The sequence below is a fragment of the Stegodyphus dumicola genome, chromosome X1 (assembly GCF_044657685.1).
Source record: "Stegodyphus dumicola isolate Sdum_Otavi_A_Nest chromosome X1, ASM4465768v1".
Taxonomy (NCBI): Eukaryota; Metazoa; Arthropoda; class Arachnida; order Araneae; family Eresidae; genus Stegodyphus; species Stegodyphus dumicola.
The window spans coordinates 225,889,521-225,903,644 of NC_140780.1; the positions used below are offsets into that span (position 1 = coordinate 225,889,521).

The window sequence follows — 14,124 nt, forward strand, 5'->3', positions numbered from 1 at the left end:
AATTTCAGTGTTTTAATGACAGTTTACATTTACTTACTTGATATTATTACAGATTACTATTTATCAGTAAATTCTTTATATGTTGTTTCTAAAACAGTGTGCATTTATTAAAGAAGTGTAATGACTTCTATTTTGCAAATTTCTTGCTTTTCTTATTGCTGTGTAAGAATCTTTCCTACTTCTCCAAAACTTTAAATATGCAGACTGTTAATAATTTGATTTTTCTTTTCCTTTTTGCTAATTTGCCTTTGTTGCTTATCTTTGTCAAATTAGTAATTATCAACTGTGAATATGATAGTTCTTTAGTTGGCACTTGCCTTAATAATTTTTAGCTAAGTAACTACTTCTGGAAATATTCTGTATAGCCAACCCTTCTTTGTTTTCTGTGTGTGTGTGTGTGTATGTTTGCTAAACTTGAAAAAAAAGTTAATATCTCGTATATGAATGGAAGAGATTTTAAGAACCACACAGCAGGAATCTCATGAAAACTGCGCACACATATACATAAGAAAAGAAGCCTACTTAAAAAAAAAAAAAAAAAGGTGGATTGGTTGTACATCCCATTCTTACGGATACTGTTAGTCATCCTAGATTGGTTCCTAGTAGCTAAGCAAGTGGACTACATGGACTTTTTTCCCCGCAGGGGCTCATATTTTTGTGAGTATGAGTGTTGCAATCCCGAGGTGCTTCAGCCCTTTAGGGGATCATCTTATTGAGATGGATTTCATGATCTGGAACTCCTGTGATCTATCATCTTTCCTTTACCTCTCCTCTCGGCTATTAATTTTCCCTCCCCTTTTGCCCTTGTAATATCCTGTTTATAATATGCATGGGGACTTATATAGCTGGAACGGAGTATCCTAATACAGTACAAAGTTCAAAATCCAGACTCGTCGGGACTTCGCGATTCTGGATTTGGGAATTTTTTCGGACATTAGAACATCATTTTAAATCTTGTAAGATGGCATGTAGAAATTATAAAATTAAAAAATTTATGAAATTATGTAGAAATTATAAAATTTATGAAATAATAAAGTATTTATGATCTAAAGGGTATCAAAATTTACAAAAAAAGCATAATATTTATTTGTTTACCTTATTAAACATTTCTTTCAATGTAAGTTGTTAAGCTGCTCCAGTTTTTATGCTAATACTTTCTCTTTAATTCTGTAGACAGACATAATCTCTTGTTGAGTTACATTGTTGACGTCCTGTAACTGCTGTGTCGAGAATTCGGACTAACTTGTCAAGCAGAATAGTTTTGTTTTCAGTAACATCTCTGTCACTTTCTTCACTATCGGTAGCGGTATTTTCTGGATCTAGAACCGTACTACAGATTTTGCCGTTCATTATTTGATTGGTGATTGAGAAGCATTGTCGTCACAATGAAAACTTCTTTTATATCATCTTCATGTATAACCACATCTCCACATTTCTTTACGATATCCGCTAATTGGAAAATTTCACCTTTGCTTTGCGATATCCGAAAACCTTTAAAATTAGCGGCTGCTATCATTAAAATTTAGCTATCGTTCACTATACATATTTGGCTATGCATCATAAGCTTGGCAACTAATGACATGTTGTTCCGTTAAATTTTATCTTGCTTCTATCGCACACTGAGACAGTTAAGATTGAATTTTATTAGTTTAGTTGTTTATTATACTTATGTCTATTTCTTGCACATGCTTAAAGCTTATCAGAGCTCTGAATAAATAAATTCCCTCATATACTTACGCCTTATTGAGGGCTGGCGCTAGATATCTTACTGCCTGATGCAGTCTCTGTGGGTCCTAAATTCTGCGACCCAGTGCCGCCTTACGAGCCCTGGCACTGGTTCTGGGTTTACGTGAATAACAAGTTATTCTTAATTCAAATAGCCTTAAATGCAGGGGTGTTTGTGCTCCAGGGAAACCCTGGAATTCCGGGGATTTTGAACTTCGATACCCGGAAATTCCGGGGATCGTCGTTCAAAAGGAAGTAAGAATAATAATGAATTATTTATTTTGATCTGGGTAATTTTGTTTGCTTTGAAAGCAGAAAATGCAAGGTCAGTGTGTGTGGTGAAAACTTTTCCTTTGTTTCTCCAAAGGCAGTGATAATGCGTGAAAAGGGGGAAAAAACTTCTTTTTTGTTCTTTCCTTATTGCGAGTTATGACTCGTTCCCCCCAGTTCTCGGACTATTTTACAAAAACTACTTTTAAGTTCAATTAAATTTCACTCACTGCAATACATGGATTACTATCTTTTAGAATAAGCAGAAGTATATCCAGGTGTAGCAATGAAAAATATGTAGAGAAAGTACTGCCTGAGACATAATTAGGGATTACATTTTGGAGTAGTGATACTCAGATACAATAGATGGAAATTAAAAAAATATAGAGCAGATAGGAATAAAAAAATTTGTGATTTTTATTTTGTGCATTATAGTGGAGTAGTTTTGAAGAATATGGAAGATTATATGTTTATGACAAAATATTTTCATATAAACTTTGATTTTTGTAATATTGAACATATTTTTTATAATTTAAATTAAAATGACCACCAAACAAATGCAGTACAAAGTCTGTAATCCAGACGTCCATTGTCCGGAATGATCTATAATCTGGAGCTCAAAGCCACAAACTTTTTTAAGATAACTCGGCATAATCAGAGAAGCGCTTGAGGAATTATATATATATATATATATATATATTGCAGTTAATTATTATCCTGAGAAAACTCGTGCAAAGCAGAATTTGTCAGTACGATTTGTTTTACTCGGCCTGGAGGAAATGAAAGGAAATATTCAGCTTTGATTGGCAGTTTACCAAGTTTTGTTGGTTTCGCGGTTCTTTTGGCAGGACTGGTTATTGACCCGCAGCTTGAGAATTAATAATGTATAAAGAAGGATAGTTGCATTGAAAACAGTAAGATAATGGCAATGATGCAAGATATCGAAAGCAATGATTTTTCAGATGGTGATTATGAAGAGGCGGACATCTTCCAGATATTATTCCTGCTACTGAAAAAAAAATCAAATCCAACAAGACAGTGTACTCTGTGCTTCCGTAAAAGAGATTCCAGAGGTAAGCCATTAAGAAAAGAGACCTTATACTAGCGTACAGACTGTCAGGTGTCACTTTATGTTGTCCCTTGTGTAAAAATCTATCATACAAAGACTGATATTTAACTTTTTTTTTATTTGCCAGAGAGTTGTTTCCTTGTATTCAATAATAAAATAAAAAAATGTGATGATTTTTTGCAATTAAAAAAAAATTGGAAGAGAAGCAGTTAAAGGCTGAAGGCAAAGCTTGAATTGCAATTAGGGTCGTTAACTAGAACAGATTTTTTTTTTTTTTAATGTGAAATGCCTCTTAAAAATCTAATTCACCAATGGAAGATATTTTTTGAATAATTTTGGATGCAGAAAAATGGAAAGAGGGATTTTTGGATCAACAATCTTGAAGAACAAAAGACTTCTGTGTTTTCTTTTTCCTCGTATGCCTCATGTTCTTTAATGTAAAATTTTAAGGCTCTTTTAGTTTATCAATGTAATTTAAACCACACTGGCAAGAAATCTTATAAGTGCCCTAGGAATTCATATCTGGGATGGGATCCTTAAGTATGGAACTCGAAATTTTATTGATTGGAGAAAAAACTACCCACAATTTAAATTTCTGTAAAATATATGCAATTTTACTTCAGGATATTAGAAATTTAGCTTCCGAGTAATTTATTTCGGGTTTGTTTTCATTGCGAGTTCTCTCCTTACTGACGATCCTACATGCCACTTTCAAACACCTACTGGCAGAAAAGTGGCACCATGACCGGTGACAAAACATTTGTTATATTCATATTAATATTACTTGCACAGTAAATAAGTGATATTACTACAGGATCACATAGCACATTGTTTATTACAAACCAACATCAACTGGCGATTACTTCACTTCAGTTCAACAAGCAACTACCGTGTTGTCACATATATGTAACATCTCCCTTCTTTTGGAAGAGTCATAGGAATCACTGCATTACATAACTATCATATTTGAATGGTTGATATACATTACAACCACTTCTTGTTTTATATACACAATCACGATTAATAGTACAGTCAAGAGTCTTTAATCCGGACTCGTCGGGACTTCAGTGATTCCGGATTATTGGTTTTTCCGGTTTATAGATCATCAGTTTAAATCTGCTAAGATGGCATGCAGAAATTATAAAATTAAAAATATTTAAACTAATTTATGAAATAAAGAGCAATTATGATCTAAAGCAAGGATGTCAAACTCGCTGCCCACGGGCCGCATGCGGCCCACAACAAATATTTTTGTGGCCCGGCCAATATATCAGCAAATAGTAATATATAATGATAAAATAACATATCGACGAAGAAAAAAATGAAATGTTTACTGCTAAGTAATTAACGATAATTTATTCAGTGTTGTTAGATTACTCATAGCGAGCTGACACACACACTACTTAAATTACAAATGCGTGTGAGTAGCTTGCGTTCAGCTACCTTCGGCTTTTGGGGGACATGTGCACTCAGAATTTGCATTCATCCCCCGATAGCCGAATGTGGCCGAACTCATGGTCTCAGTTTTCCAATCATAGTTTTGTACGATGCACTTTGCTTTATTATTATTTATTACTTAATTCATATTGTTACGGATTTCATAGTTATTTATTTAGTTTTTTTTTATTTAGAATTGTAATTAGATTTGCTTCATGTTGCCTTAGCAACGCAGACGATTTTTGAAAAGACAGCTGCGTTGGAAGGTTAAAAATAGAACAGCGCGTGCATTTAATATCTAATAAATAAATACCTCGTAATTGCTGTTGCCATCCACAAAAATCCAGATATTTATAGATGTTTCCAGTATATTTGAGAAATTAATTATAAAGCTTACAAAAGCCGAGAACAAACAACTCATCTCAGTAGTAGCTGTAGTTCTAGCGAACTGTTTGTTTACTTAATGCTGTGATAGATTTGTAGCGATTTCGCTGTGAGATAGAGTTAGTTTCTCTGTTTTGAATTGATTTTTGCTAAACATTTGACATTTTGTGATATTGTTAGAATATTTTTGAAGAAATATTTCAGCATTTTGATTTATCTCTTGTGGAAAGAATAAATTTTTGTTAACTTTTTAATGTTAACTGTGTTTATTCCAGCCCTTTGTATTCAGTATGTCTATATCAAAACCAAGTGGTAGTAAAATTAAACGAAAAATCGCTGACGAACATAGAATATTTCAAGTAAAATGGGAATTAGAATATTTTTGCTGTGAAATAAAAGATAAAATAATCTGCTTGATATGTAATAATACTATTAATGTACTAAAGTTATATAATATTAAACGTCATTACGAACAACACAAATCGAAATATAACAATTACGAAGGATTAATGAGAGAAGAAAACTTGAAAGAGCTCAAGTTAGGAGTGAAAAAGCAATAGTCCATGTTTATTAAAGTATTGCAAGAAAGTGAAGCGGCGGTACATGCAAGCTACGTCTTGTCCGAGTTGATAGCTAAACATTCGAAGCCTTTTACTGACGGTGATTTCATCAAGGAATGCCTAATGAAAGCTGGAGAAATTGTTTGCCCTGGAAATGTGAAGGCTTTTCAATCAATTTCATTGTCTCAAAATACAGTTGCAGAAAGAGTTACTGATTTAGTGATTGAATTTAAGTGATCAGATCAAAGCAAAATCATCTAGTAAAATCATAAGTTTCTCCATTGCCTGTGACGAGAGCACGGACATTAGTATCAAAGCTAAATTAGCAGTTTTTCTTCGTTCTCGTGACAAGAATTTTAACATTGTTGAGGAATTACTGGAACTAATACTGATGCCTGGTACTACCACAGGAGAAGATATATTTACTTGTGTTTTTGGACTTCTGCAGAAATACAATCTACCTTTGGCAAAATTAAATTCTGTAGCTACAGATGGTGCTCCATCAATGACCGGGAAAAACAAGGGCTTCATAGCATTACTAAGAAAAAAACTTAGTGAAATTCATGGTTCAAACATTCATCATATGCATTGTATTATACATCAAGAAGTTCTATGCACGAAAGTAATAAATATGGAGAATGTTTTGTCATATATAAAAAAAGTTATACATTTTATAAGATCTCGAGGTTTAAATCAGCGTCAATTCACTGCTTTCTTAAGTGAGTTAGATAGTGAATATTCGGGTTTGTCCTACTATACCGAGGTACGTTGGTTATCTTGCTCCAAGATTCTCAAACAATTCTGGGATTTGAAAGAAGAAATATGTCAGTTTTTAAAAACGAAAAATCTAGACGTAAGTTTGTTTTACGATCCAATATGGATACAAGATTTATCTTTTCTGGTTGATATAACCAAACACTTAACCGATTTAAATTTATCGTTACAAGGAAAAGATCATATCATTACGAACATGTTTGACATAATTAAAGCATTCAAATGTCAACTAGTTCTTTGGGAAAAACAACTTAAAAATGAAGATTTGACGCACTTCCTGACGTGCAGCATGAACAAATCAAGTTTAGATGATACTTGTTCGTATCAAAAATATGCAGACAAAATTTCAAATTTAACATCTGAATTTGAAACGAGGTTTAATGATTTTAGTTCCCTCGAAGACAAATTTTTTTTGTTTTCTTCGATTTTATCAATAAGTATTGACTCAGTACCCAGCCATATGCAAATGGAAGTGATCGAGATTCAATGCAACTCAAATTTGAAAGCAAAATTCATTGAAGTGGGCGTGCCTGAATTTTACAAATATTTACCAGCCAGGTTTGAAAATACTCGAAAATTCGCATATGAAATTATTTCCATGTTTGGTAGCACTTATTGGTGCGAGCAGTTATTTTCAGTCATGAAAGGTAATAAGTCTCCTATTAGAAACCGTATTAATGATGCTCACCTTGGGTCAGCGTTGAAAGTTATCACTGCAAACAAAATTTCTCCCGAAATAGGAAAGATAATAGCAGAAAAGAGATGTCAAGTATCAGGACGTAAACATTAAATTTTTCTTGTTCTTTTCTATAGAAATATATATATATATATATGTTTATTATTGTATTATTCGAAATAAATCTACGTTTCTATGAATATTGATATTTTTTTTTTTTTTTTTTTTTTTTTTGCAGCCCGCCTAAAGTTAAACCTTGTTTGTTTGGCCCAAGTGTACCTATGAGTTTGACATCCCTGATCTAAAGGGTATCAAAATTAACAACAACAACAAAAAAAAAAAAAAAAAAGCTTTATATTTGTTTGTTTATTAAACATTTCTTTCAACTCTCGCATGCGTAAAGCACACATTACGCATAGTCGAAATTAGAAAATTGCAACCAGAAAACTATTTGATGTGTATTCGTGATATTTATAATGATGAGGAATTTGATTTAAATCATATCAAAGATGGAATACATCGAGATGAAACAGTACATTTAGTAAGGAATTATAAACCGAAAGAATAAAAACATCTGCCCTGAAGATAAGGATAGTGCTGACAGATCAACTTCCGGTTCATTGTGCGCCTCTACGTCCCTCCCTTCCCGCAGAGCAGCATGAAATTGATAGACAGATTTCGGAATGATTAGAGAAACAAAGGATATGCCTTTATCCATTTTTTGCAGGAATTCCACTTTTTGTTTGATGAACATCCAAACATGCTTTCGCTTTGTAGATCCTTTGGTAGCTCCAGAAACGGAAATTCTTTTTGACAGAATCGAAAGTTCAAGCTTACTTTTATAAAATTGCTCTAACAGTCTGCAAAAAATAATACGCCGAATCCAATTCGAAGATTAAGGAACAATTCAATCTGCAACATTAACTGAATTAGATAATTTTAGCTTAGCTTATACCAGTGGTCAGCAAACTTATTAGCCAAAGAGCCAAATATAAATATTACAACATTTTTTAAAAAAATTGGGAGCCAAATCTGCTTGTTTAGTAAACTTTTATTACACTAAATGAAACTAAATTTAATACTTAATAAATATTTATTAATGCGAACAATGTGCTTGCATCTCCTTGGAAAGTTTGAGTAAGTCAGGTTTGTATGTTGTTGTTTTTAATTTTAGGCATGATTCCAAGTTCTCATCAATAAGACGACTTCTCAGTTTACTCTTGATAATGTTCATGCTTGAAAAAGATTGTTCACATATATATGTAGAACCGAAAAGGGAAATAACAACAAACGCGAGCTTTTTCAGCTGGTCGTAAGAGTCAGGAATACTATTCCAAGCATTGAAAATGATCATGTCTTCCTTCTCCAGGTCATTCAAAGCAGACCACTTATGTTGTGAACTAAGATCACATTTTTCTTCTCCAGTATTTCTAATTCAACACAAAGATGTTCGAATTTAGAGCACCATATTTCCTTGTTTTTTTTAAATCCAGCAATTGTATTTCAAAGCTACCAATGTCAGTTTCAAAAGGAGAAAATTTCAACTCGATTATCGTAGCATTAAGAGGAGTTTTAACAAATGCTAAAATTGCTCTGTTGTTTTTAAATTCCTGAAACCTGCTGAGAAGTGCTTCCGTCATATTTAAAATTATTGTTTTAAAATGGTGTTTATCAATAGAGGAATTATTTTCTTGGCGATGCTTCAGCAGGCTCGGAAAGTGAAACAATGTTTCTCTTTCAAAATCCTGTGCAAAAATGGATAATTTGTTTTAGAATGTTATTACTTCTTCTAACATCGAAAAAATTAAGTTTCCTTTCCCTTGTAGTTTACGATTAAGCTGTTTAGATGAGACTGGTCATCTGTTAGTTCTGGATAGTGAACGCCCTTCTCAAGGAGAAATGCTTTAATTTCCGGAAAAAGGGACAAACTTTTTAAAACGTTCCCTATTGATAACCAACGTAACTTGTTATGAAGCAGAAGATCAGCGTACTCACTCTCCATTTCAAATAAAAATTCTTTGAATTGGCGATGATTAAGAGCTTTAGCTAAAGGAGTTCATAATGGTAATCACTAATTCCATAACTTTACAAATTTCTTACGGAAATGTTTGCGCACAAAGCGCTTCTTGGTGAATGATACAATGGTAAACAAGTATCTCGGGATGAATTTTTTCTTTCAAAATAGCAACAACTCCTTTTCTTACGCCGGTCATACTTTTGGCCCCATCTATTGAAATCGACACATTAAAATTAAACACATTAAAAATACAACTTTTTAATAAGACAGGACAACGGCAGACACGGTAGATAAGATAAAATTGTTTACACTGCAACTGCTGCCAATTTGTACCTTCACTACTTTATAAAAAGCATGCATCCGTATGCCAGTAGCTTTTACATGGTTATGTTTACGTTTACAAAAACTAATAAAACTAAACTCGATGTTCGTTACGTATTTTTACAACAATATAAAATTTTAATTACCTTATATATACCTAATATAATTAATTTTAATCTTTTTACTCAAAAGTTATACATGTTCTCGATTTATGGAAGAATTTTAATTTATCAAAATAAGATGTAATTTTTTCTTACCAAGTTTTTTAAAATGAAAATATTATTGCGCCTTCTATGGATATTTGTACCAGAGCCGCACTTAAGGAGCCAAAGAGCCACATGCGGCTCTGGAGCCGCACTTTGCTGACCACTGGCTTATACCATCCATTATACATTAAATGCACATGCATAAACATATTATGTGCATGCGTAGACGCATGCACAGAAAGTTTGTAGCTTTGAGGTCCGGATTATACATCATTCCGGATAATGGACATCTGGATTAAAGATTTTTGACTGTATTGCTATTATCTTGATGGTGAGGATCATTATGTATTTTTGGATCTTCACTACTTATATTTTCCTCATTCTCATTACATAGATCATAATAATCTAATGTCACTAAATTCTTATGATTTTTAGATTTTCTTAAATGTAATTTATTCCCTCTAATTACCCTATTATCTTTTGTTCTAATCCAATAGGATCTATCAGTTAAATGCTTTTTTATAACTATAGTGGGCTCCCATTTATTTTCTCATCTCAACATTACCTTTTCTCCAGGAATAAATTCAGGTCTTTCCCTTGCATGCTTATCATAATAGATTTTAACCTGTTTCTGCTTACTCCTCACTTTTTCTCTATATTGATCTTTTACAGTTGGTTTCAATTCTGTTTGTGTAATTGGTAACTATGTTCTTAAATTCCTACTTATTAGCATTTGAATTGGGGATGAATTTATACCTCAAATTGGAAAATTTCTATATTCAAGTAAAGCTTCATTTAATTTCTACAATCCTGCTTTTCTAAATACACTCTTAGCTATACCTACCAACTTTTCTGCAAATCCATTAGATTTAGAATATCGAGCGAAACTCTTCACTTTCCAACTGTTAAATTATCACAAATTAAAGTTTTGGGTATTCCATGTGTTGCAAATATTGATTTCAATCTACTAGTAACTTTCACTGCACTTTTATTTTTTAGAGGAATTATGTCAACCCATTTAGTAAAGTAACAGCATATTACTAGGTAACTTTTCCCGCATACTCACAGATATCAGTACCAACCTTTTCATAAGGTAAACTAGGAATTTCATGACAAACAAGAGGTTCTTTTACTGTTTGAGGCCTGAACCTATCACAAATTAGGCATTTAGAAATCGTATTCTCAATGTCACTGTTGATTCCTGGCCAAAATAGTACTTGTCGAGCCCTAGCTTTTGATTTTTCAACCCCACAGTGAGCTTAATAATGTTAACATACACTTCCTTAATGCAACAGGTACTACAATTCGATTATTAAAAAAAAACTAAATTTTGTTCAACATTCAACTCATTTTTAAATTTAAAATATGATCTTGCTTCTTTAGGAACTTTATCAACACTCAAAGGCCATCCCTTTTGCCAATATTCGTTCACTAAATAACCCTTCATCTTCTAATGTGGCTTTCTGAAATTCCCTTTTCTTACTCTCAGAAATTTGAAGTTGTTTTCTTAGTTGTAAATGAACAATCTTTGTCATATCCATGTTTTCATTTGCATGTGTTTCAATAAAGGAATGTGACAGTAAATCTGCAATATACATATATTTCCCAGGCAAATATTTAAGTTTTAAGTTATATTTTAAGAGCTTAATTTTTATCCTTTGCAATCTATTTGACAACACATTAGCAATATTTTTGTTCATAATTGAAACTAACGGTTTATGATCAGTAAGCGCTTCTACCGCTCTACCATAAATTTAATAGAGAAATTTATTAACAGCAAATAAAATACTAAGAAATTTTTTTCTCAGTCTGAGCATAGTTTTTTTCTGCATTATTCAAACTCCTAGACAGAAAAGCAATTGGCTGCCCATTCTGCAATAAGCAGCAACCTAACCCATCTTTAGAACTATCTGCCTGTATAGTGATAGGTTTACTGCTATCAAATATTCGTAATACAGGTGTGTTGGAAACTAATTTTTTAATTCCCTGAATGCTTTAGAATGTAGCTGTAACCACTGACATTCTACTTTGTTTTTCAAAAGTTCTCTTAATATGGCTGTTTTCTCAAAAATGCGCTACAAATTTCCTCAGATAATTACACATTCCCAAAACACGCTGTAATTCATGCTTTTATTTAGTGTAATATGCCCACTGATACATTAAATAAATGACCTAAATATTTAACCTCATTAACCCTATATTGAAGTTTTTGCTTTGAATTTAATATTGAGTTCTTTAGCTCTGTTGATGACGTCTGTTAAAATTTTATCATATTGTTGTACGGTGCTAGCAGCAATGAGGATGTCTTCAAAATAGATCAATACTCCTGGTATATTATCAAAATTTTCAAGATAGCATTTCTGAAAATTTCCAGGTCCACAGGAAATACCCATTGGAGGCCTTAAGAATTTATAGCATCCAAATTGTGTGCTAAAGGTACAAAGATCATTACTATCCCCATCTAACGCTATTTGAAAAAAACCCATCCTATAAGTCCAAAACAGAGTAAACTGATTTATTACAGAGCTTTGATAAATTCTCCTCAATTGTTGGAATCAACACGTTCTCTTTTTATAGCTTTGTTAAGATCTTGGGGATCAAAGCATATTTTTAAGGATCTGCCAGCTTTTTCCATTATTACTAGAATGCTAACCCAGTTTTTAGGTTGATCAACGTTTGCAATAATGCCCTGTCGATCTAATTCGTTTAATTTTAATTAAAGTTTAGGTTTTAAACTAAGTGGTAATCTATGTGGTGGTCTCACTACAGGAGCTATCTGATCATCTATTATTTTACACAATCCATTAAATTTTCCCACACTTTCAAACATTTCTGAATTATTAATAATAAATTGATTAGATGGAGGTAAAACAATTGTATACTGATCCAACTTTCCTTTGTTTGATATTCCAACCTTATTTATAAACTGAATCAAATTAAGTTTAACTCATGCATCAAGTCCTAATAATGGACGTATATGCTTGCTAGAAACAATTAAAAACTCTAGAAGATGATCCTCACCATCTGAGGAACATTGTAACATTAACAACCCATCAGGTTTAATCTTGGACCCCAAATGCTTCTAATACAACATTACACTTGTTTACAATAAGATTAGAGTTCTTAGCACTCAGTGTTTCATAAATTTTCACAGGCAAAACATTCACTTCAGACCCTGTGTCTGACCTAAAAGTCGCACCTGTTCCTTCAACAATTATAGTTTTAGTCCACTCTTTTGTAGACGATGTTGAGCATACACTTTTAGTTTTTTGGACATTTATGGAATTCACGAAGAATTCGTCATCAGATTCACTATATACCTCTGCATTGTCATTCTGAAAAACATTTTGGACATGTTTCAGTCTGCACATAGTCAAAAAGTGATTAAGTTTGCCATAATTAAAGCATTTTTTTCCATATGCCGGACATTGTCTATTAATGTTATGTCTGTTGTATTTTTTACACAAAAACATCTCAGTATTTGAAGCAGTACCACGCCATCCTCTGTGCTTCCTCACTGCTTGAGCTGCATTGGCTCCTCCTGCCTGATTTTGCTTCATTTTCCCTCTAGTTATGCCGTCAACAGCTGCCCAATTGGTATAGTGGTTAGGGGAGCCTGACTGTGATAGCAAAGGTCCCAGGTTCGAATCCGGGAGAACGCATGGATGTAAAATTGTCTGTCCCTTCATAGTAACTAACAGTGGCTGCCTATTAGGTGCCTCCACAATAAAATGGCTACCACTTCTGGCCTTAGTAGTGGACAATGCCATTATAGGCAAGTGCCCATCATTTAAAAAAAAAAGTTACGCTGTCAACATTGTGTTTTCTTAACGTTTGAATTTTAAGCATGAATTTTGCTCAATTCAGTAGCTTTCCCTAAATCAATTGCTTTCTCCAAACTCAGATTATTTTCTCGTAGCATCCTCTCCTGTAAACTGGTATCTGATACTCCAAGGACACACGTAAGTCTTTCTGCTCACCAAATTCACAAGATTTTACCAGTTTTTTCAGGTCAATTACAAAACAATAAAAAAGTTCCCTTTCTTCTTGTTTTCTCTTATTGAATAAAAATCTCTCCACCATGACATTAGTTTTAGGCATCATGAAAGCGTCAAACCTTTCAAGCACTTTTCATAGTTGCCCTGATCTCCTGTTGAAAGATTGAGCATGTTAAACACTTCAACTGCTTCCTCACCAGCGGGATTTAAAAGTAAAGCAACTTTCACATCTGAATCTTTTGAAGCATTTCCTGAAACTTTTATATAAATCTGGAACAGCTGCTTGAATCTGCGCCAATTTTCGGCCACATTGCCGTCGAAACTTAGGCCTTGCGGTGGGTAACAAAATTCCATCTTATCTTGCGTCTGCTGAGAGGAAAAACAACCAAAGGGATTGCCTGGCAATTAGTTGTAATATTACTCCACATGACTGTGCTATGTTATATTCATATTAATATAACTCGATCAATAAATAAGTGACATTAATACAGGATCACATAGCACATTTTTTATTACAAACCAACATCAACTGGCAATTACTTCACTTCAGTTCAACAAGTAACTATTGTGTTGCCACGTGTATGTAACAACATGGATTCATGTTGTGGGTCATCTGGATTGACATCTCAGATCACATTTCTCATTGTATTGGGCAGATTTCTCATTGTATTGGCAATAATCGAACAA

General features: G+C 33.1%; 1 protein-coding gene across 5 annotated transcripts in view; it reads left to right on the top strand.

Annotated features, from left to right (window-relative positions):
* Positions 1-14,124, top strand: part of LOC118181053 (uncharacterized) — a 112,090-nt gene that overhangs the window by 31,549 nt on the left and 66,417 nt on the right. The gene's annotated exons all lie outside the window — the stretch shown is intronic.